This window comes from Symphalangus syndactylus, chromosome 12 (genome assembly GCF_028878055.3).
Source record: "Symphalangus syndactylus isolate Jambi chromosome 12, NHGRI_mSymSyn1-v2.1_pri, whole genome shotgun sequence".
Classification (NCBI taxonomy): domain Eukaryota; kingdom Metazoa; phylum Chordata; class Mammalia; order Primates; family Hylobatidae; genus Symphalangus; species Symphalangus syndactylus.
The window spans coordinates 74,039,028-74,061,939 of NC_072441.2; the positions used below are offsets into that span (position 1 = coordinate 74,039,028).

The 22,912-nt window shown below is 51.8% G+C and overlaps 6 non-coding genes across 6 annotated transcripts; all 6 read right to left on the bottom strand.

Moving 5' to 3' along the window:
* Positions 1-1,115: 1,115 nt before the first annotated feature.
* LOC134735005 (U1 spliceosomal RNA) lies at positions 1,116-1,279 on the bottom strand. The gene has a single exon (XR_010117869.1). It is a non-coding gene; the product is annotated as a U1 spliceosomal RNA (small nuclear RNA).
* Positions 1,280-5,019: 3,740 nt separating this feature from the next.
* Positions 5,020-5,183, bottom strand: LOC134734916 (U1 spliceosomal RNA). The gene has a single exon (XR_010117797.1). It is a non-coding gene; the product is annotated as a U1 spliceosomal RNA (small nuclear RNA).
* Positions 5,184-8,924: 3,741 nt separating this feature from the next.
* LOC134734907 (U1 spliceosomal RNA) lies at positions 8,925-9,088 on the bottom strand. The gene has a single exon (XR_010117788.1). It is a non-coding gene; the product is annotated as a U1 spliceosomal RNA (small nuclear RNA).
* Positions 9,089-12,826: 3,738 nt separating this feature from the next.
* Positions 12,827-12,990, bottom strand: LOC134734908 (U1 spliceosomal RNA). The gene has a single exon (XR_010117789.1). It is a non-coding gene; the product is annotated as a U1 spliceosomal RNA (small nuclear RNA).
* Positions 12,991-16,722: 3,732 nt separating this feature from the next.
* LOC134734909 (U1 spliceosomal RNA) lies at positions 16,723-16,886 on the bottom strand. The gene has a single exon (XR_010117790.1). It is a non-coding gene; the product is annotated as a U1 spliceosomal RNA (small nuclear RNA).
* Positions 16,887-20,621: 3,735 nt separating this feature from the next.
* Positions 20,622-20,785, bottom strand: LOC134734910 (U1 spliceosomal RNA). Its single transcript, XR_010117791.1, has one exon. It is a non-coding gene; the product is annotated as a U1 spliceosomal RNA (small nuclear RNA).
* Between the last annotated feature and the right edge of the window lie 2,127 nt (positions 20,786-22,912).

Consider the following 22,912-nt stretch of genomic DNA (forward strand, 5'->3'; position numbering starts at 1 on the left):
AGGCCCTACAGAGATAGGAGCTGAGGGGACACGGTGAGGAGTGACCAGAAGACAAGAGTGCGAGCCTTCCGTTATGCCCAGCACAGGGCCACCAGAAGGGATCCTTGGTCTAGCGGTGACGCCTTCGTCTGGGAAGACGCCCGTTGCCAGGCGGACCGTGGTCTAGCGGTAGCGAAAAGTGTCAAGGAACACCAGCCGCCGCGTAGCAGGCCGGGAAAGGGAGCCTCCTTTTCCCCGGGGGAGTTTAGAGAAGACTCTGCTCCTCCACCTCTTGTGGAGGGCCCGACATCAGTCAGGCTTGCCCGCAGTTATCCGGAGGCCTAACCCTCTCCCTGTGATGCTGTGCTTCAGTGCTCACGCTCCTAGTCCGCCTTCACGTTCCATCCTGCCCGCCTGCCTGGCTCTCTGCCTTCTAGATAGCAGTAGTAAATTAGTGAAAGTACTAGTTAGTCTCTGATATGCAGAAATAATGGCCTAAGCTGTCTTTCTCTTTGTCTCCTCTCCTCTCTCTCTCTCTCTGCCTCAGCTGCCAGGCAGGGAAGGGCCCCCTGTCCAGCGGACACGTGACCCACGTGACCTTACCTGTCATTGGAGATGACTCAAACTCTTTACCCTGCCCCTTTTGCTTTGTATCCAATAAATAACAGCGCAGGCAGACATTCGGGGCCACTACGGGTCTCCGCGCATTGGTGGTAGTGGTCCCCCGGGCCCAGCTTCCTTTTCTTTTATCTCTTTGTCTCGCGTCTCTATTTCTACAACCTCTCGTCTCTGCACACGGGGAGAGACCCACCGACCCTGTGGGGCCGGACCCTACAGAGCGTGAGAACCCAAGAGACTGGAGACCAGGGATCCATTTCTGCAATAAGCAGCCTTACGTTGAAAGGGAAGAGCTATGCAGCCTTCGCGCTAGTTAGCTTGTGATAAACAGGCTCACAACTCAACGGCTGACACTTCTTACTTCTCCAGCGAGGAGAAGGACGGCGACATGCCACTTCCTGTCTTCCAGCCTCCTGAGTGCAACAATAACACCCAAGGGCACCGCCAAAGCGGCAAAGCAACGGAAGAAAGCGGTAACGCTTAACGGGCAGCCTGTTCTTCAAACCACGACAAAAAGCCAGGGGAAAGCGCGAACGCAGTCCCCCACTACCACAAATTATGCAGTCGAGTTTCCCACATTTGGGGAAATCGCAGGGGTCAGCACATCCGGAGTGCAATGGATAAGCCTCGCCCTGGGAAAACCACCTTCATGATCATGGTATCTCCCCTGCCAGGTAAGTATGAGCTCCTGCACCTCCGCCCCGCCACAGCCTCACGCGCCTCCCCCTTACACGCACGGTCACTTGCCCCGCGCACCCCCGAGCCCTCCTAGCCCTGACACACAGCTGGGACTCTCAGGTCCCACCAGCGGTCCTGAACCCCCCTCCCACGGCACGAGAACTCCTTCGTGGCGAAGCAGCATGTGGCCAAGCAGCCAGCCTCTGCGCTGCCTCATCTACATAGAAGTCGCCCTATCCGTGATGTCACCGACAGTGCCTTTCCCAGTCCCCGTCGGCTCTCCCGCACCACCCTCCGCCAACTCAGCCGACCCTCTAACTGCCGGAGCTGGCAAGCAGAAGTGACGTCCGCCTGTCCCTTTATTCCCTCCCGCTGCCTCGTCTGTTCTCTCCCAAAGAATCTGGTGCTTAGCCTCCGTTGCGGAGCAACCTTTCGGCGACCAGCTGGAGCCTGGGCACCCTTCTTCAAATAATGGCTTGTGATGCGCAGACTAGAACGTTTAGGGTTACAAAAGAACCTCGTTTTCTTCACATCCTTATCTTTGTGATGAAGGATTCCGCTTACATATATATATGTAATGATTGGTTTCTTCAGGTGTGTATATATATATATAGATATATATATATAGATATATATCTCCAAATATCCTAAAGGACACTGCCCTTCATCATTCCATACCGTTACACATGTATAGGACCATGCATGGTGATCTCCTCCACACAAAAATAAATGCTGGTGCAGAACAGGTAAGTGAAATTGAGTACATCAGCTTTTGGGCATTTTGAGCCATGGGTCAGACATGTTAGAGCAGGAGGGCAGGTTGACAGCAAGAGGGAGTGTTTTCCTTTCAATTTTCCAATAGCAAAGTGATGTTTGCCGCTGTCATTTCAGAGTGAGGCGAAGATTTGTTGTTGTTGTCTGGCTTTGTGGGGTTTTTCGTCTGTTTTTTTTGTTTGTTTTTGAGACAAGGTCTCACTGTCCACCGGGCTGGAGTACAGGGACATGATCAGGGTTGCTTCTGCCTTGACCTCATGAATTCAAGCAAACCTCCTTACTAATCCTCCCGAGTAGCTGGGACTACAGGCACGTGACATCACACCCTGGGGTGTGAACTGGGATTTGATGTTTTCAGTTGGCTCCCTAATGGAATAGGATCCCTTACTATTCTGGAATACAGATCGTCTTCATGATGATCATTCTCGTGTGCATTATATTTCTACTAACCTGCTAATTGTTTTGCTTTTTTCTCTTTTTTCTTTCTTTCTTTCTTTTTTTGACAGGGCCTCACTCTGTTGCCCAGGCTGTATTGCAGTGGCAGGATCTCAGCTCACGGCAACCTCTGCCTCCTGGGTTCAAGCGATTCTCCTGCCTCAGCCTCCTGAGTAGTTGGGATTACAGACTTACTGACATACACCACCACGCTGGTCAATTTTGTTTTGTTTTGTTCTTTTTGTATTTTTAGTACAGACGGGGTTTCGCCATGTTGGTCAGGCTGGTCTCACATTCCTGACCTCAGTTGCTCAGAAAACTGGTGAGGTCAGAAAACGCACCCTGGGAGAGGCTGGCAAAAAGCCCCGAACCGCCGTCGCTAGGCCTGGGGTTTTCTTCTGTACTGAAACACTACTTACTACTCATCTAGTGCAGGGACAAAAGCAATTAGACACTTCTGGGAGTTAAAAGGAGACGAATTGTCAGTGCCATTTGAGAAGGGGTATTAAGGAATTTGCCAGGCTACTGACGCACGTCAGGTGCAAACCGCAGGTTGAGAGACAGCTACGTATTTTCTGTCCGTGAAGGTGATAAGCGGGGGCTTGAAGAAAGATTGACGGGGGATTACACTGGCGCCAGAAATAGGAAAGGGCTGCTTGCGGGTGGGAAGGGTGGGTCGGCTTGCTGACTAGAAGGTTGCCTGGCAGTGGATGTAGGATGTAGAAGCGGGACGTCAAACAAGAAGCTGTCGCTTCAATAAAGTCTGAACAAAGACTAGCTATGAAAACGGCAGGAGAGAGTAGGGAAACTGGACCCGTCTCCTCATAAATCTTCCCGCCTTATATTTCGGGGAGGATCGCAGCGCATGTCGGCCAAGACAGGTGAGACTGCGGTTCTGACCTGCGGGCCTCGATGAATTGCGTCAGGGCACCTGGGCTCCGGGAGAGCCGTTCCCCTCCACAAAGTAAGCGTGTTATGTCTTCGAAAGAACGGGGACACCAAGAGCCCCAAAGGCCCTGCTTCCATCCCAGAGAACAGCCCCCCTCTGCGTAGCTGGTACCTGGCTCTGTGAAGTGAGAACACGTTCCCCGCTAGCACAGAAATCCTACAAACTCCTGAGGGGGCTGCGGTTAGGAGCAGGGGCTGTGTGAAACGTGACTCTGGAGGCTAGAGAAAAACACGAAAACTTTCACGGAGGGTCGTGGGCGGCAAGACACCCAGGCGCCGAGGCAAGAGACCGAGGACACGAGCTGTTCCAGTATAATAAAACATAAAACAAGAAGAGTTATACCAGAGATAGATCTTAGATATGATTATATATCAATATCAATAGTCATTAGTTGGTAGTAATATCTCTTTATTCCCATATTATGATAATCCTCGCTCTGTAATCATAACCTAGGAAAAACCAGGCCCTACAGAGATAGGAGCTGAAGGGACACGGTGAGGAGTGACCAGAAGACAAGAGTGCGAGCCTTCCGTTATGCCCAGCACAGGGCCACCAGAAGGGATCCTGGGTCTAGCGGTGACGCCTTCGTCTGGGAAGACGCCCGTTGCCAGGCGGACCGTGGTCTAGCGGTAGCGAAAAGTGTCAAGGAACACCAGCCGCCGCGTAGCAGGCCGGGAAAGGGAGCCTCCTTTTCCCCAGGGGAGTTTAGAGAAGACTCTGCTCCTCCACCTCTTGTGGAGGGCCCGACATCAGTCAGGCTTGCCCGCAGTTATCCGGAGGCCTAACCCTCTCCCTGTGATGCTGTGCTTCAGTGCTCACGCTCCTAGTCCGCCTTCACGTTCCATCCTGCCCGCCTGCCTGGCTCTCTGCCTTCTAGATAGCAGTAGTAAATTAGTGAAAGTACTAGTTAGTCTCTGATATGCAGAAATAATGGCCTAAGCTGTCTTTCTCTTTGTCTCCTCTCCTCTCCTCTCCTCTCTCTCTCTCTCTGCCTGAGCTGCCAGGCAGGGAAGGGCCCCCTGTCCAGCGGACACGTGACCCACGTGACCTTACCTGTCATTGGAGATGACTCAAACTCTTTACCCTGCCCCTTTTGCTTGGTATCCAATAAATAACAGCGCAGGCAGACATTCGGGGCCACTACGGGTCTCCGCGCATTGGTGGTAGTGGTCCCCCGGGCCCAGCTTCCTTTTCTTTTATCTCTTTGTCTCGCGTCTCTATTTCTACAACCTCTCGTCTCTGCACACGGGGAGAGACCCACCGACCCTGTGGGGCCGGACCCTACAGAGCGTGAGAACCCAAGAGACTGGAGACCAGGGATCCATTTCTGCAATAAGCAGCCTTACGTTGAAAGGGAAGAGCTATGCAGCCTTCGCGCTAGTTAGCTTGTGATAAACAGGCTCACAACTCAACGGCTGACACTTCTTACTTCTCCAGCGAGGAGAAGGACGGCGACATGCCACTTCCTGTCTTCCAGCCTCCTGAGTGCAACAATAACACCCAAGGGCACCGCCAAAGCGGCAAAGCAACGGAAGAAAGCGGTAACGCTTAACGGGCAGCCTGTTCTTCAAACCACGACAAAAAGCCAGGGGAAAGCGCGAACGCAGTCCCCCACTACCACAAATTATGCAGTCGAGTTTCCCACATTTGGGGAAATCGCAGGGGTCAGCACATCCGGAGTGCAATGGATAAGCCTCGCCCTGGGAAAACCACCTTCGTGATCATGGTATCTCCCGTGCCAGGTAAGTATGAGCTCCTGCACCTCCGCCCCGCCACAGCCTCACGCGCCTCCCCCTTTACACGCACGGTCACTTGCCCCGCGCACCCCCGAGCCCTCCTAGCCCTGACACACAGCTGGGACTCTCAGGTCCCACCAGCGGTCCTGAACCCCCCTCCCACGGCACGAGAACTCCTTCGTGGCGAAGCAGCATGTGGCCAAGCAGCCAGCCTCTGCGCTGCCTCATCTACATAGAAGTCGCCCTATCCGTGATGTCACCGACAGTGCCTTTCCCAGTCCCCGTCGGCTCTCCCGCACCACCCTCCGCCAACTCAGCCGACCCTCTCGCTGCCGGAGCCGGCAAGCGGAAGTGACGTCCGCCTGTCCCTTTATTCCCTCCCGCTGCCTCGTCTGTTCTCTCCCAAAGAAGCTGGTGCTTAGCCTCCGTTGCGGAGCAACCTTTCGGCGACCAGCTGGAGCCTGGGCACCCTTCTTCAAATAATGGCTTGTGATGCGCAGACTAGAACGTTTAGGGTTACAAAAGAACCTCGTTTTCTTCACATCCTTATCTTTGTGATGAAGGATTCCGCTTACATATATATATGTAATGATTGGTTACTTCAGGTGTGTATATATATATATAGATATATATATATAGATATATATCTCCAAATATCCTAAAGGACACTGCCCTTCATCATTCCATACCGTTACACATGTATAGGACCATGCATGGTGATCTCCTCCACACAAAAATAAATGCTGGTGCAGAACAGGTAAGTGAAATTGAGTACATCAGCTTTTGGGCATTTTGAGCCATGGGTCAGACATGTTAGAGCAGGAGGGCAGGTTGACAGCAAGAGGGAGTGTTTTCCTTTCAATTTTCCAATAGCAAAGTGATGTTTGCCGCTGTCATTTCAGAGTGAGGCGAAGATTTGTTGTTGTTGTCTGGCTTTGTGGGGTTTTTCGTCTGTTTTTTTTGTTTGTTTTTGAGACAAGGTCTCACTGTCCACCGGGCTGGAGTACAGGGACATGATCAGGGTTGCTTCTGCCTTGACCTCATGAATTCAAGCAAACCTCCTTACTAATCCTCCCGAGTAGCTGGGACTACAGGCACGTGACATCACACCCTGGGGTGTGAACTGGGATTTGATGTTTTCAGTTGGCTCCCTAATGGAATAGGATCCCTTACTATTCTGGAATACAGATCGTCTTCATGATGATCATTCTCGTGTGCATTATATTTCTACTAACCTGCTAATTGTTTTGCTTTTTTCTCTTTTTTCTTTCTTTCTTTCTTTTTTTGACAGGGCCTCACTCTGTTGCCCAGGCTGTATTGCAGTGGCAGGATCTCAGCTCACGGCAACCTCTGCCTCCTGGGTTCAAGCGATTCTCCTGCCTCAGCCTCCTGAGTAGTTGGGATTACAGACTTACTGACATACACCACCACGCTGGTCAATTTTGTTTTGTTTTGTTCTTTTTGTATTTTTAGTACAGACGGGGTTTCGCCATGTTGGTCAGGCTGGTCTCACATTCCTGACCTCAGTTGCTCAGAAAACTGGTGAGGTCAGAAAACGCACCCTGGGAGAGGCTGGCAAAAAGCCCCGAACCGCCGTCGCTAGGCCTGGGGTTTTCTTCTGTACTGAAACACTACTTACTACTCATCTAGTGCAGGGACAAAAGCAATTAGACACTTCTGGGAGTTAAAAGGAGACGAATTGTCAGTGCCATTTGAGAAGGGGTATTAAGGAATTTGCCAGGCTACTGACGCACGTCAGGTGCAAACCGCAGGTTGAGAGACAGCTACGTATTTTCTGTCCGTGAAGGTGATAAGCGGGGGCTTGAAGAAAGATTGACGGGGGATTACACTGGCGCCAGAAATAGGAAAGGGCTGCTTGCGGGTGGGAAGGGTGGGTCGGCTTGCTGACTAGAAGGTTGCCTGGCAGTGGATGTAGGATGTAGAAGCGGGACGTCAAACAAGAAGCTGTCGCTTCAATAAAGTCTGAACAAAGACTAGCTATGAAAACGGCAGGAGAGAGTAGGGAAACTGGACCCGTCTCCTCATAAATCTTCCCGCCTTATATTTCGGGGAGGATCGCAGCGCATGTCGGCCAAGACAGGTGAGACTGCGGTTCTGACCTGCGGGCCTCGATGAATTGCGTCAGGGCACCTGGGCTCCGGGAGAGCCGTTCCCCTCCACAAAGTAAGCGTGTTATGTCTTCGAAAGAACGGGGACACCAAGAGCCCCAAAGGCCCTGCTTCCATCCCAGAGAACAGCCCCCCTCTGCGTAGCTGGTACCTGGCTCTGTGAAGTGAGAACACGTTCCCCGCTAGCACAGAAATCCTACAAACTCCTGAGGGGGCTGCGGTTAGGAGCAGGGGCTGTGTGAAACGTGACTCTGGAGGCTAGAGAAAAACACGAAAACTTTCACGGAGGGTCGTGGGCGGCAAGACACCCAGGCGCCGAGGCAAGAGACCGAGGACACGAGCTGTTCCAGTATAATAAAACATAAAACAAGAAGAGTTATACCAGAGATAGATCTTAGATATGATTATATATCAATATCAATAGTCATTAGTTGGTAGTAATATCTCTTTATTCCCATATTATGATAATCCTCGCTCTGTAATCATAACCTAGGAAAAACCAGGCCCTACAGAGATAGGAGCTGAAGGGACACGGTGAGGAGTGACCAGAAGACAAGAGTGCGAGCCTTCCGTTATGCCCAGCACAGGGCCACCAGAAGGGATCCTGGGTCTAGCGGTGACGCCTTCGTCTGGGAAGACGCCCGTTGCCAGGCGGACCGTGGTCTAGCGGTAGCGAAAAGTGTCAAGGAACACCAGCCGCCGCGTAGCAGGCCGGGAAAGGGAGCCTCCTTTTCCCCAGGGGAGTTTAGAGAAGACTCTGCTCCTCCACCTCTTGTGGAGGGCCCGACATCAGTCAGGCTTGCCCGCAGTTATCCGGAGGCCTAACCCTCTCCCTGTGATGCTGTGCTTCAGTGCTCACGCTCCTAGTCCGCCTTCACGTTCCATCCTGCCCGCCTGCCTGGCTCTCTGCCTTCTAGATAGCAGTAGTAAATTAGTGAAAGTACTAGTTAGTCTCTGATATGCAGAAATAATGGCCTAAGCTGTCTTTCTCTTTGTCTCCTCTCCTCTCCTCTCCTCTCTCTCTCTCTCTGCCTGAGCTGCCAGGCAGGGAAGGGCCCCCTGTCCAGCGGACACGTGACCCACGTGACCTTACCTGTCATTGGAGATGACTCAAACTCTTTACCCTGCCCCTTTTGCTTGGTATCCAATAAATAACAGCGCAGGCAGACATTCGGGGCCACTACGGGTCTCCGCGCATTGGTGGTAGTGGTCCCCCGGGCCCAGCTTCCTTTTCTTTTATCTCTTTGTCTCGCGTCTCTATTTCTACAACCTCTCGTCTCTGCACACGGGGAGAGACCCACCGACCCTGTGGGGCCGGACCCTACAGAGCGTGAGAACCCAAGAGACTGGAGACCAGGGATCCATTTCTGCAATAAGCAGCCTTACGTTGAAAGGGAAGAGCTATGCAGCCTTCGCGCTAGTTAGCTTGTGATAAACAGGCTCACAACTCAACGGCTGACACTTCTTACTTCTCCAGCGAGGAGAAGGACGGCGACATGCCACTTCCTGTCTTCCAGCCTCCTGAGTGCAACAATAACACCCAAGGGCACCGCCAAAGCGGCAAAGCAACGGAAGAAAGCGGTAACGCTTAACGGGCAGCCTGTTCTTCAAACCACGACAAAAAGCCAGGGGAAAGCGCGAACGCAGTCCCCCACTACCACAAATTATGCAGTCGAGTTTCCCACATTTGGGGAAATCGCAGGGGTCAGCACATCCGGAGTGCAATGGATAAGCCTCGCCCTGGGAAAACCACCTTCGTGATCATGGTATCTCCCCTGCCAGGTAAGTATGAGCTCCTGCACCTCCGCCCCGCCACAGCCTCACGCGCCTCCCCCTTTACACGCACGGTCACTTGCCCCGCGCACCCCCGAGCCCTCCTAGCCCTGACACACAGCTGGGACTCTCAGGTCCCACCAGCGGTCCTGAACCCCCCTCCCACGGCACGAGAACTCCTTCGTGGCGAAGCAGCATGTGGCCAAGCAGCCAGCCTCTGCGCTGCCTCATCTACATAGAAGTCGCCCTATCCGTGATGTCACCGACAGTGCCTTTCCCAGTCCCCGTCGGCTCTCCCGCACCACCCTCCGCCAACTCAGCCGACCCTCTCGCTGCCGGAGCTGGCAAGCGGAAGTGACGTCCGCCTGTCCCTTTATTCCCTCCCGCTGCCTCGTCTGTTCTCTCCCAAAGAAGCTGGTGCTTAGCCTCCGTTGCGGAGCAACCTTTCGGCGACCAGCTGGAGCCTGGGCACCCTTCTTCAAATAATGGCTTGTGATGCGCAGACTAGAACGTTTAGGGTTACAAAAGAACCTCGTTTTCTTCACATCCTTATCTTTGTGATGAAGGATTCCGCTTACATATATATATGTAATGATTGGTTACTTCAGGTGTGTATATATATATATAGATATATATATATAGATATATATCTCCAAATATCCTAAAGGACACTGCCCTTCATCATTCCATACCGTTACACATGTATAGGACCATGCATGGTGATCTCCTCCACACAAAAATAAATGCTGGTGCAGAACAGGTAAGTGAAATTGAGTACATCAGCTTTTGGGCATTTTGAGCCATGGGTCAGACATGTTAGAGCAGGAGGGCAGGTTGACAGCAAGAGGGAGTGTTTTCCTTTCAATTTTCCAATAGCAAAGTGATGTTTGCCGCTGTCATTTCAGAGTGAGGCGAAGATTTGTTGTTGTTGTCTGGCTTTGTGGGGTTTTTCGTCTGTTTTTTTTTGTTTGTTTTTGAGACAAGGTCTCACTGTCCACCGGGCTGGAGTACAGGGACATGATCAGGGTTGCTTCTGCCTTGACCTCATGAATTCAAGCAAACCTCCTTACTAATCCTCCCGAGTAGCTGGGACTACAGGCACGTGACATCACACCCTGGGGTGTGAACTGGGATTTGATGTTTTCAGTTGGCTCCCTAATGGAATAGGATCCCTTACTATTCTGCAATACAGATAGTCTTCATGATGATCATTCTCGTGTGCATTATATTTCTACTAACCTGCTAATTGTTTTGCTTTTTTCTCTTTTTTCTTTCTTTCTTTCTTTTTTTGACAGGGCCTCACTCTGTTGCCCAGGCTGTATTGCAGTGGCAGGATCTCAGCTCACGGCAACCTCTGCCTCCTGGGTTCAAGCGATTCTCCTGCCTCAGCCTCCTGAGTAGTTGGGATTACAGACTTACTGACATACACCACCACGCTGGTCAATTTTGTTTTGTTTTGTTCTTTTTGTATTTTTAGTACAGACGGGGTTTCGCCATGTTGGTCAGGCTGGTCTCACATTCCTGACCTCAGTTGCTCAGAAAACTGGTGAGGTCAGAAAACGCACCCTGGGAGAGGCTGGCAAAAAGCCCCGAACCGCCGTCGCTAGGCCTGGGGTTTTCTTCTGTACTGAAACACTACTTACTACTCATCTAGTGCAGGGACAAAAGCAATTAGACACTTCTGGGAGTTAAAAGGAGACGAATTGTCAGTGCCATTTGAGAAGGGGTATTAAGGAATTTGCCAGGCTACTGACGCACGTCAGGTGCAAACCGCAGGTTGAGAGACAGCTACGTATTTTCTGTCCGTGAAGGTGATAAGCGGGGGCTTGAAGAAAGATTGACGGGGGATTACACTGGCGCCAGAAATAGGAAAGGGCTGCTTGCGGGTGGGAAGGGTGGGTCGGCTTGCTGACTAGAAGGTTGCCTGGCAGTGGATGTAGGATGTAGAAGCGGGACGTCAAACAAGAAGCTGTCGCTTCAATAAAGTCTGAACAAAGACTAGCTATGAAAACGGCAGGAGAGAGTAGGGAAACTGGACCCGTCTCCTCATAAATCTTCCCGCCTTATATTTCGGGGAGGATCGCAGCGCATGTCGGCCAAGACAGGTGAGACTGCGGTTCTGACCTGCGGGCCTCGATGAATTGCGTCAGGGCACCTGGGCTCCGGGAGAGCCGTTCCCCTCCACAAAGTAAGCGTGTTATGTCTTCGAAAGAACGGGGACACCAAGAGCCCCAAAGGCCCTGCTTCCATCCCAGAGAACAGCCCCCCTCTGCGTAGCTGGTACCTGGCTCTGTGAAGTGAGAACACGTTCCCCGCTAGCACAGAAATCCTACAAACTCCTGAGGGGGCTGCGGTTAGGAGCAGGGGCTGTGTGAAACGTGACTCTGGAGGCTAGAGAAAAACACGAAAACTTTCACGGAGGGTCGTGGGCGGCAAGACACCCAGGCGCCGAGGCAAGAGACCGAGGACACGAGCTGTTCCAGTATAATAAAGCATAAAACAAGAAGAGTTATACCAGAGATAGATCTTAGATATGATTATATATCAATATCAATAGTCATTAGTTGGTAGTAATATCTCTTTATTCCCATATTATGATAATCCTCGCTCTGTAATCATAACCTAGGAAAAACCAGGCCCTACAGAGATAGGAGCTGAGGGGACACGGTGAGGAGTGACCAGAAGACAAGAGTGCGAGCCTTCCGTTATGCCCAGCACAGGGCCACCAGAAGGGATCCTTGGTCTAGCGGTGACGCCTTCGTCTGGGAAGACGCCCGTTGCCAGGCGGACCGTGGTCTAGCGGTAGCGAAAAGTGTCAAGGAACACCAGCCGCCGCGTAGCAGGCCGGGAAAGGGAGCCTCCTTTTCCCCAGGGGAGTTTAGAGAAGACTCTGCTCCTCCACCTCTTGTGGAGGGCCCGACATCAGTCAGGCTTGCCCGCAGTTATCCGGAGGCCTAACCCTCTCCCTGTGATGCTGTGCTTCAGTGCTCACGCTCCTAGTCCGCCTTCACGTTCCATCCTGCCCGCCTGCCTGGCTCTCTGCCTTCTAGATAGCAGTAGTAAATTAGTGAAAGTACTAGTTAGTCTCTGATATGCAGAAATAATGGCCTAAGCTGTCTTTCTCTTTGTCTCCTCTCCTCTCCTCTCTCTCTCTCTCTGCCTCAGCTGCCAGGCAGGGAAGGGCCCCCTGTCCAGCGGACACGTGACCCACGTGACCTCACCTGTCATTGGAGATGACTCAAACTCTTTACCCTGCCCCTTTTGCTTGGTATCCAATAAATAACAGCGCAGGCAGACATTCGGGGCCACTACGGGTCTCCGCGCATTGGTGGTAGTGGTCCCCCGGGCCCAGCTTCCTTTTCTTTTATCTCTTTGTCTCGCGTCTCTATTTCTACAACCTCTCGTCTCTGCACACGGGGAGAGACCCACCGACCCTGTGGGGCCGGACCCTACAGAGCGTGAGAACCCCAAGAGACTGGAGACCAGGGATCCATTTCTGCAATAAGCAGCCTTACGTTGAAAGGGAAGAGCTATGTAGCCTTCGCGCTAGTTAGCTTGTGATAAACAGGCTCACAACTCAACGGCTGACACTTCTTACTTCTCCAGCGAGGAGAAGGACGGCGACATGCCACTTCCTGTCTTCCAGCCTCCTGAGTGCAACAATAACACCCAAGGGCACCGCCAAAGCGGCAAAGCAACGGAAGAAAGCGGTAACGCTTAACGGGCAGCCTGTTCTTCAAACCACGACAAAAAGCCAGGGGAAAGCGCGAACGCAGTCCCCCACTACCACAAATTATGCAGTCGAGTTTCCCACATTTGGGGAAATCGCAGGGGTCAGCACATCCGGAGTGCAATGGATAAGCCTCGCCCTGGGAAAACCACCTTCGTGATCATGGTATCTCCCCTGCCAGGTAAGTATGAGCTCCTGCACCTCCGCCCCGCCACAGCCTCACGCGCCTCCCCCTTTACACGCACGGTCACTTGCCCCGCGCACCCCCGAGCCCTCCTAGCCCTGACACACAGCTGGGACTCTCAGGTCCCACCAGCGGTCCTGAACCCCCCTCCCACGGCACGAGAACTCCTTCGTGGCGAAGCAGCATGTGGCCAAGCAGCCAGCCTCTGCGCTGCCTCATCTACATAGAAGTCGCCCTATCCGTGATGTCACCGACAGTGCCTTTCCCAGTCCCCGTCGGCTCTCCCGCACCACCCTCCGCCAACTCAGCCGACCCTCTCGCTGCCGGAGCTGGCAAGCAGAAGTGACGTCCGCCTGTCCCTTTATTCCCTCCCGCTGCCTCGTCTGTTCTCTCCCAAAGAATCTGGTGCTTAGCCTCCGTTGCGGAGCAACCTTTCGGCGACCAGCTGGAGCCTGGGCACCCTTCTTCAAATAATGGCTTGTGATGCGCAGACTAGAACGTTTAGGGTTACAAAAGAACCTCGTTTTCTTCACATCCTTATCTTTGTGATGAAGGATTCCGCTTACATATATATATGTAATGATTGGTTTCTTCAGGTGTGTATATATATATATAGATATATATATATAGATATATATCTCCAAATATCCTAAAGGACACTGCCCTTCATCATTCCATACCGTTACACATGTATAGGACCATGCATGGTGATCTCCTCCACACAAAAATAAATGCTGGTGCAGAACAGGTAAGTGAAATTGAGTACATCAGCTTTTGGGCATTTTGAGCCATGGGTCAGACATGTTAGAGCAGGAGGGCAGGTTGACAGCAAGAGGGAGTGTTTTCCTTTCAATTTTCCAATAGCAAAGTGATGTTTGCCGCTGTCATTTCAGAGTGAGGCGAAGATTTGTTGTTGTTGTCTGGCTTTGTGGGGTTTTTCGTCTGTTTTTTTTGTTTGTTTTTGAGACAAGGTCTCACTGTCCACCGGGCTGGAGTACAGGGACATGATCAGGGTTGCTTCTGCCTTGACCTCATGAATTCAAGCAAACCTCCTTACTAATCCTCCCGAGTAGCTGGGACTACAGGCACGTGACATCACACCCTGGGGTGTGAACTGGGATTTGATGTTTTCAGTTGGCTCCCTAATGGAATAGGATCCCTTACTATTCTGGAATACAGATCGTCTTCATGATGATCATTCTCGTGTGCATTATATTTCTACTAACCTGCTAATTGTTTTGCTTTTTTCTCTTTTTTCTTTCTTTCTTTCTTTTTTTGACAGGGCCTCACTCTGTTGCCCAGGCTGTATTGCAGTGGCAGGATCTCAGCTCACGGCAACCTCTGCCTCCTGGGTTCAAGCGATTCTCCTGCCTCAGCCTCCTGAGTAGTTGGGATTACAGACTTACTGACATACACCACCACGCTGGTCAATTTTGTTTTGTTTTGTTCTTTTTGTATTTTTAGTACAGACGGGGTTTCGCCATGTTGGTCAGGCTGGTCTCACATTCCTGACCTCAGTTGCTCAGAAAACTGGTGAGGTCAGAAAACGCACCCTGGGAGAGGCTGGCAAAAAGCCCCGAACCGCCGTCGCTAGGCCTGGGGTTTTCTTCTGTACTGAAACACTACTTACTACTCATCTAGTGCAGGGACAAAAGCAATTAGACACTTCTGGGAGTTAAAAGGAGACGAATTGTCAGTGCCATTTGAGAAGGGGTATTAAGGAATTTGCCAGGCTACTGACGCACGTCAGGTGCAAACCGCAGGTTGAGAGACAGCTACGTATTTTCTGTCCGTGAAGGTGATAAGCGGGGGCTTGAAGAAAGATTGACGGGGGATTACACTGGCGCCAGAAATAGGAAAGGGCTGCTTGCGGGTGGGAAGGGTGGGTCGGCTTGCTGACTAGAAGGTTGCCTGGCAGTGGATGTAGGATGTAGAAGCGGGACGTCAAACAAGAAGCTGTCGCTTCAATAAAGTCTGAACAAAGACTAGCTATGAAAACGGCAGGAGAGAGTAGGGAAACTGGACCCGTCTCCTCATAAATCTTCCCGCCTTATATTTCGGGGAGGATCGCAGCGCATGTCGGCCAAGACAGGTGAGACTGCGGTTCTGACCTGCGGGCCTCGATGAATTGCGTCAGGGCACCTGGGCTCCGGGAGAGCCGTTCCCCTCCACAAAGTAAGCGTGTTATGTCTTCGAAAGAACGGGGACACCAAGAGCCCCAAAGGCCCTGCTTCCATCCCAGAGAACAGCCCCCCTCTGCGTAGCTGGTACCTGGCTCTGTGAAGTGAGAACACGTTCCCCGCTAGCACAGAAATCCTACAAACTCCTGAGGGGGCTGCGGTTAGGAGCAGGGGCTGTGTGAAACGTGACTCTGGAGGCTAGAGAAAAACACGAAAACTTTCACGGAGGGTCGTGGGCGGCAAGACACCCAGGCGCCGAGGCAAGAGACCGAGGACACGAGCTGTTCCAGTATAATAAAACATAAAACAAGAAGAGTTATACCAGAGATAGATCTTAGATATGATTATATATCAATATCAATAGTCATTAGCTGGTAGTAATATCTCTTTATTCCCATATTATGATAATCCTCGCTCTGTAATCATAACCTAGGAAAAACCAGGCCCTACAGAGATAGGAGCTGAGGGGACACGGTGAGGAGTGACCAGAAGACAAGAGTGCGAGCCTTCCGTTATGCCCAGCACAGGGCCACCAGAAGGGATCCTTGGTCTAGCGGTGACGCCTTCGTCTGGGAAGACGCCCGTTGCCAGGCGGACCGTGGTCTAGCGGTAGCGAAAAGTGTCAAGGAACACCAGCCGCCGCGTAGCAGGCCGGGAAAGGGAGCCTCCTTTTCCCCAGGGGAGTTTAGAGAAGACTCTGCTCCTCCACCTCTTGTGGAGGGCCCGACATCAGTCAGGCTTGCCCGCAGTTATCCGGAGGCCTAACCCTCTCCCTGTGATGCTGTGCTTCAGTGCTCACGCTCCTAGTCCGCCTTCACGTTCCATCCTGCCCGCCTGCCTGGCTCTCTGCCTTCTAGATAGCAGTAGTAAATTAGTGAAAGTACTAGTTAGTCTCTGATATGCAGAAATAATGGCCTAAGCTGTCTTTCTCTTTGTCTCCTCTCCTCTCTCTCTCTCTCTGCCTCAGCTGCCAGGCAGGGAAGGGCCCCCTGTCCAGCGGACACGTGACCCACGTGACCTCACCTGTCATTGGAGATGACTCAAACTCTTTACCCTGCCCCTTTTGCTTTGTATCCAATAAATAACAGCGCAGGCAGACATTCGGGGCCACTACGGGTCTCCGCGCATTGGTGGTAGTGGTCCCCCGGGCCCAGCTTCCTTTTCTTTTATCTCTTTGTCTCGCGTCTCTATTTCTACAACCTCTCGTCTCTGCACACGGGGAGAGACCCACCGACCCTGTGGGGCCGGACCCTACAGAGCGTGAGAACCCCAAGAGACTGGAGACCAGGGATCCATTTCTGCAATAAGCAGCCTTACGTTGAAAGGGAAGAGCTATGTAGCCTTCGCGCTAGTTAGCTTGTGATAAACAGGCTCACAACTCAACGGCTGACACTTCTTACTTCTCCAGCGAGGAGAAGGACGGCGACATGCCACTTCCTGTCTTCCAGCCTCCTGAGTGCAACAATAACACCCAAGGGCACCGCCAAAGCGGCAAAGCAACGGAAGAAAGCGGTAACGCTTAACGGGCAGCCTGTTCTTCAAACCACGACAAAAAGCCAGGGGAAAGCGCGAACGCAGTCCCCCACTACCACAAATTATGCAGTCGAGTTTCCCACATTTGGGGAAATCGCAGGGGTCAGCACATCCGGAGTGCAATGGATAAGCCTCGCCCTGGGAAAACCACCTTCGTGATCATGGTATCTCCCCTGCCAGGTAAGTATGAGCTCCTGCACCTCCGCCCCGCCACAGCCTCACGCGCCTCCCCCTTTACACGCACGGTCACTTGCCCCGCGCACCCCCGAGCCCTCCTAGCCCTGACACACAGCTGGGACTCTCAGGTCCCACCAGCGGTCCTGAACCCCCCTCCCACGGCACGAGAACTCCTTCGTGGCGAAGCAGCATGTGGCCAAGCAGCCAGCCTCTGCGCTGCCTCATCTACATAGAAGTCGCCCTATCCGTGATGTCACCGACAGTGCCTTTCCCAGTCCCCGTCGGCTCTCCCGCACCACCCTCCGCCAACTCAGCCGACCCTCTCACTGCCGGAGCTGGCAAGCAGAAGTGACGTCCGCCTGTCCCTTTATTCCCTCCCGCTGCCTCGTCTGTTCTCTCCCAAAGAATCTGGTGCTTAGCCTCCGTTGCGGAGCAACCTTTCGGCGACCAGCTGGAGCCTGGGCACCCTTCTTCAAATAATGGCTTGTGATGCGCAGACTAGAACGTTTAGGGTTACAAAAGAACCTCGTTTTCTTCACATCCTTATCTTTGTGATGAAGGATTCCGCTTACATATATATATGTAATGATTGGTTTCTTCAGGTGTGTATATATATATATAGATATATATATATAGATATATATCTCCAAATATCCTAAAGGACACTGCCCTTCATCATTCCATACCGTTACACATGTATAGGACCATGCATGGTGATCTCCTCCACACAAAAATAAATGCTGGTGCAGAACAGGTAAGTGAAATTGAGTACATCAGCTTTTGGGCATTTTGAGCCATGGGTCAGACATGTTAGAGCAGGAGGGCAGGTTGACAGCAAGAGGGAGTGTTTTCCTTTCAATTTTCCAATAGCAAAGTGATGTTTGCCGCTGTCATTTCAGAGTGAGGCGAAGATTTGTTGTTGTTGTCTGGCTTTGTGGGGTTTTTCGTCTGTTTTTTTTGTTTGTTTTTGAGACAAGGTCTCACTGTCCACCGGGCTGGAGTACAGGGACATGATCAGGGTTGCTTCTGCCTTGACCTCATGAATTCAAGCAAACCTCCTTACTAATCCTCCCGAGTAGCTGGGACTACAGGCACGTGACATCTCACCCTGGGGTGTGAACTGGGATTTGATGTTTTCAGTTGGCTCCCTAATGGAATAGGATCCCTTACTATTCTGGAATACAGATCGTCTTCATGATGATCATTCTCGTGTGCATTATATTTCTACTAACCTGCTAATTGTTTTGCTTTTTTCTCTTTTTTCTTTCTTTCTTTCTTTTTTTGACAGGGCCTCACTCTGTTGCCCAGGCTGTATTGCAGTGGCAGGATCTCAGCTCACGGCAACCTCTGCCTCCTGGGTTCAAGCGATTCTCCTGCCTCAGCCTCCTGAGTAGTTGGGATTACAGACTTACTGACATACACCACCACGCTGGTCAATTTTGTTTTGTTTTGTTCTTTTTGTATTTTTAGTACAGACGGGGTTTCGCCATGTTGGTCAGGCTGGTCTCACATTCCTGACCTCAGTTGCTCAGAAAACTGGTGAGGTCAGAAAACGCACCCTGGGAGAGGCTGGCAAAAAGCCCCGAACCGCCGTCGCTAGGCCTGGGGTTTTCTTCTGTACTGAAACACTACTTACTACTCATCTAGTGCAGGGACAAAAGCAATTAGACACTTCTGGGAGTTAAAAGGAGACGAATTGTCAGTGCCATTTGAGAAGGGGTATTAAGGAATTTGCCAGGCTACTGACGCACGTCAGGTGCAAACCGCAGGTTGAGAGACAGCTACGTATTTTCTGTCCGTGAAGGTGATAAGCGGGGGCTTGAAGAAAGATTGACGGGGGATTACACTGGCGCCAGAAATAGGAAAGGGCTGCTTGCGGGTGGGAAGGGTGGGTCGGCTTGCTGACTAGAAGGTTGCCTGGCAGTGGATGTAGGATGTAGAAGCGGGACGTCAAACAAGAAGCTGTCGCTTCAATAAAGTCTGAACAAAGACTAGCTATGAAAACGGCAGGAGAGAGTAGGGAAACTGGACCCGTCTCCTCATAAATCTTCCCGCCTTATATTTCGGGGAGGATCGCAGCGCATGTCGGCCAAGACAGGTGAGACTGCGGTTCTGACCTGCGGGCCTCGATGAATTGCGTCAGGGCACCTGGGCTCCGGGAGAGCCGTTCCCCTCCACAAAGTAAGCGTGTTATGTCTTCGAAAGAACGGGGACACCAAGAGCCCCAAAGGCCCTGCTTCCATCCCAGAGAACAGCCCCCCTCTGCGTAGCTGGTACCTGGCTCTGTGAAGTGAGAACACGTTCCCCGCTAGCACAGAAATCCTACAAACTCCTGAGGGGGCTGCGGTTAGGAGCAGGGGCTGTGTGAAACGTGACTCTGGAGGCTAGAGAAAAACACGAAAACTTTCACGGAGGGTCGTGGGCGGCAAGACACCCAGGCGCCGAGGCAAGAGACCGAGGACACGAGCTGTTCCAGTATAATAAAACATAAAACAAGAAGAGTTATACCAGAGATAGATCTTAGATATGATTATATATCAATATCAATAGTCATTAGTTGGTAGTAATATCTCTTTATTCCCATATTATGATAATCCTCGCTCTGTAATCATAACCTAGGAAAAACCAGGCCCTACAGAGATAGGAGCTGAAGGGACACGGTGAGGAGTGACCAGAAGACAAGAGTGCGAGCCTTCCGTTATGCCCAGCACAGGGCCACCAGAAGGGATCCTGGGTCTAGCGGTGACGCCTTCGTCTGGGAAGACGCCCGTTGCCAGGCGGACCGTGGTCTAGCGGTAGCGAAAAGTGTCAAGGAACACCAGCCGCCGCGTAGCAGGCCGGGAAAGGGAGCCTCCTTTTCCCCAGGGGAGTTTAGAGAAGACTCTGCTCCTCCACCTCTTGTGGAGGGCCCGACATCAGTCAGGCTTGCCCGCAGTTATCCGGAGGCCTAACCCTCTCCCTGTGATGCTGTGCTTCAGTGCTCACGCTCCTAGTCCGCCTTCACGTTCCATCCTGCCCGCCTGCCTGGCTCTCTGCCTTCTAGATAGCAGTAGTAAATTAGTGAAAGTACTAGTTAGTCTCTGATATGCAGAAATAATGGCCTAAGCTGTCTTTCTCTTTGTCTCCTCTCCTCTCCTCTCCTCTCTCTCTGCCTGAGCTGCCAGGCAGGGAAGGGCCCCCTGTCCAGCGGACACGTGACCCACGTGACCTTACCTGTCATTGGAGATGACTCAAACTCTTTACCCTGCCCCTTTTGCTTGGTATCCAATAAATAACAGCGCAGGCAGACATTCGGGGCCACTACGGGTCTCCGCGCATTGGTGGTAGTGGTCCCCCGGGCCCAGCTTCCTTTTCTTTTATCTCTTTGTCTCGCGTCTCTATTTCTACAACCTCTCGCCTCTGCACACGGGGAGAGACCCACCGACCCTGTGGGGCCAGACCCTACAGAGCGTGAGAACCCAAGAGACTGGAGACCAGGGATCCATTTCTGCAATAAGCAGCCTTACGTTGAAAGGGAAGAGCTATGCAGCCTTCGCGCTAGTTAGCTTGTGATAAACAGGCTCACAACTCAACGGCTGACACTTCTTACTTCTCCAGCGAGGAGAAGGACGGCGACATGCCACTTCCAGTCTTCCAGCCTCCTGAGTGCAACAATAACACCCAAGGGCACCGCCAAAGCGGCAAAGCAACGGAAGAAAGCGGTAACGCTTAACGGGCAGCCTGTTCTTCAAACCACGACAAAAAGCCAGGGGAAAGCGCGAACGCAGTCCCCCACTACCACAAATTATGCAGTCGAGTTTCCCACATTTGGGGAAATCGCAGGGGTCAGCACATCCGGAGTGCAATGGATAAGCCTCGCCCTGGGAAAACCACCTTCGTGATCATGGTATCTCCCCTGCCAGGTAAGTATGAGCTCCTGCACCTCCGCCCCGCCACAGCCTCACGCGCCTCCCCCTTTACACGCACGGTCACTTGCCCCGCGCACCCCCGAGCCCTCCTAGCCCTGACACACAGCTGGGACTCTCAGGTCCCACCAGCGGTCCTGAACCCCCCTCCCACGGCACGAGAACTCCTTCGTGGCGAAGCAGCATGTGGCCAAGCAGCCAGCCTCTGCGCTGCCTCATCTACATAGAAGTCGCCCTATCCGTGATGTCACCGACAGTGCCTTTCCCAGTCCCCGTCGGCTCTCCCGCACCACCCTCCGCCAACTCAGCCGACCCTCTCGCTGCCGGAGCCGGCAAGCGGAAGTGACGTCCGCCTGTCCCTTTATTCCCTCCCGCTGCCTCGTCTGTTCTGTCCCAAAGAAGCTGGTGCTTAGCCTCCGTTGCGGAGCAACCTTTCGGCGACCAGCTGGAGCCTGGGCACCCTTCTTCAAATAATGGCTTGTGATGCGCAGACTAGAACGTTTAGGGTTACAAAACAACCTGGTTTTCTTCACATCCTTATCCTTGTGATGGATTCCCCTTACATATATATATGTAATGATTGTTTTCTTCAGGTAAATATAGACGTATACATCCAAATGTCCTAAAAGACACTGCCCTTCGTCATTCTATAGCGTTAGACTTTCATCGCAGCATGCATGGTGATCTCCTCCACACAACAATAAATGCTGGTGCAGAACTGGCAAGTGAAATTGAGTACATCAGCTTTTGGGCATTTTAAACCATGGGTCCGACATGTTAGAGCAAGAGGGCGGGTTGACAGCTAGAGGGAGTGTTTTTCTTTCAATTTTCCAATAGCAAAGTGATGGTTGCCACTGTCATTTCAGAGTGAAGTGACAGTTTGTTGTTTTTGTGTGGCTTTGTGGGGTTTTGTTTTGTTTTGTTTTTGAGACGAAGTCTTCCTCTGTCGCCCAGGCTGGAGTGCAGTGGCGCAATCTCGGCTCACTGCAAGCTCCCCCTCCCGGATTCATGCCATTCTCCTGCTTCAGCCTCTCCGAGTAGCTGGGACTGCAGGCGCCCGCCACCACGCCCGGCTAATTTGTTGTATTTTTAGTAGAGACGGGGTTTCACCGTGGTCTGGATCTCCTGACCTGGTGATCCGCCCGCCTCCGCCTCCCAAAGTGCTGGGATTACAAGTGTGAGCCACCGCTCCCGGCTGTTTGTTTTTTGGTTTGTTTTTGGGACAAGGTCTCACTGTCCCCCAGGCTGAAGTACAGGGGCATGATCAGGGTTACTTCTGTCTTGACCTCATGAATTCAAGCAAACCTCTTTACTAATCCTCCGTAGTAGCTGGGACTACAGGCACGTGACACCACACCCTGGGGTGTGAAGTGGGATTTGATGTTTTCAGTTGGCTCCCTAATGGAATAGGATCCCTTACTATTCTGGAATACAGGTCGTCTTCATGATTATCATTCTCGTGTGCATTATATTTCTACTATACTGCTAACTTTTTTCTTTTTGAGACGGCGTCTCGCTCTTTCACCCAGGCTGTATTGCAGTGGCAGGATCTCAGCTCACTGTAGCCTCCACCTCCCGGGTTCAAACGATTCTTTTGCTTCAGCCTCCTGAGTAGCCACCTGGCTAATTTTTGTATTTTAGTATAGAAAGGGTTTCACCAGGTTGGCAGGCTGGTCTCGAACTCCTGATGTGAAGTGATCCACCAGCTTCAGCCTCCCAAAGTGCTGGGATTCCAGGCATGAGCTACCATGCCTGGCTCTCAAACCATTTTAAGTAAGCAGACACATTTGTCTGGCTTTTTAGTACATTGCTGAATTATCCTCCAATCTATATTTTTAGGAAGGACCTGGGGAATGGCAACATGCACATATTTGTCTAAAATGTGAACCTTTCATGTTCTGCTTCAGTCTCTTTTTGAAAATCCTTCCAATTTGCCTTTTGCAACCAGTTAGTGGCCTTGCCTTCTACACCAGAATTGAATTAATTGATAAAGTTCAGAATATTTGGGCTCAAAGGTTTCGACAGTTAAGTCGAATTTTCTGCCAAAACGTGTAGGATCTTGGAGCCTGCTTAGAAACAGAAGAACGAAATGTGTTTAACATTTTGGTGAAGCGGTGTACACAATGGTAGGC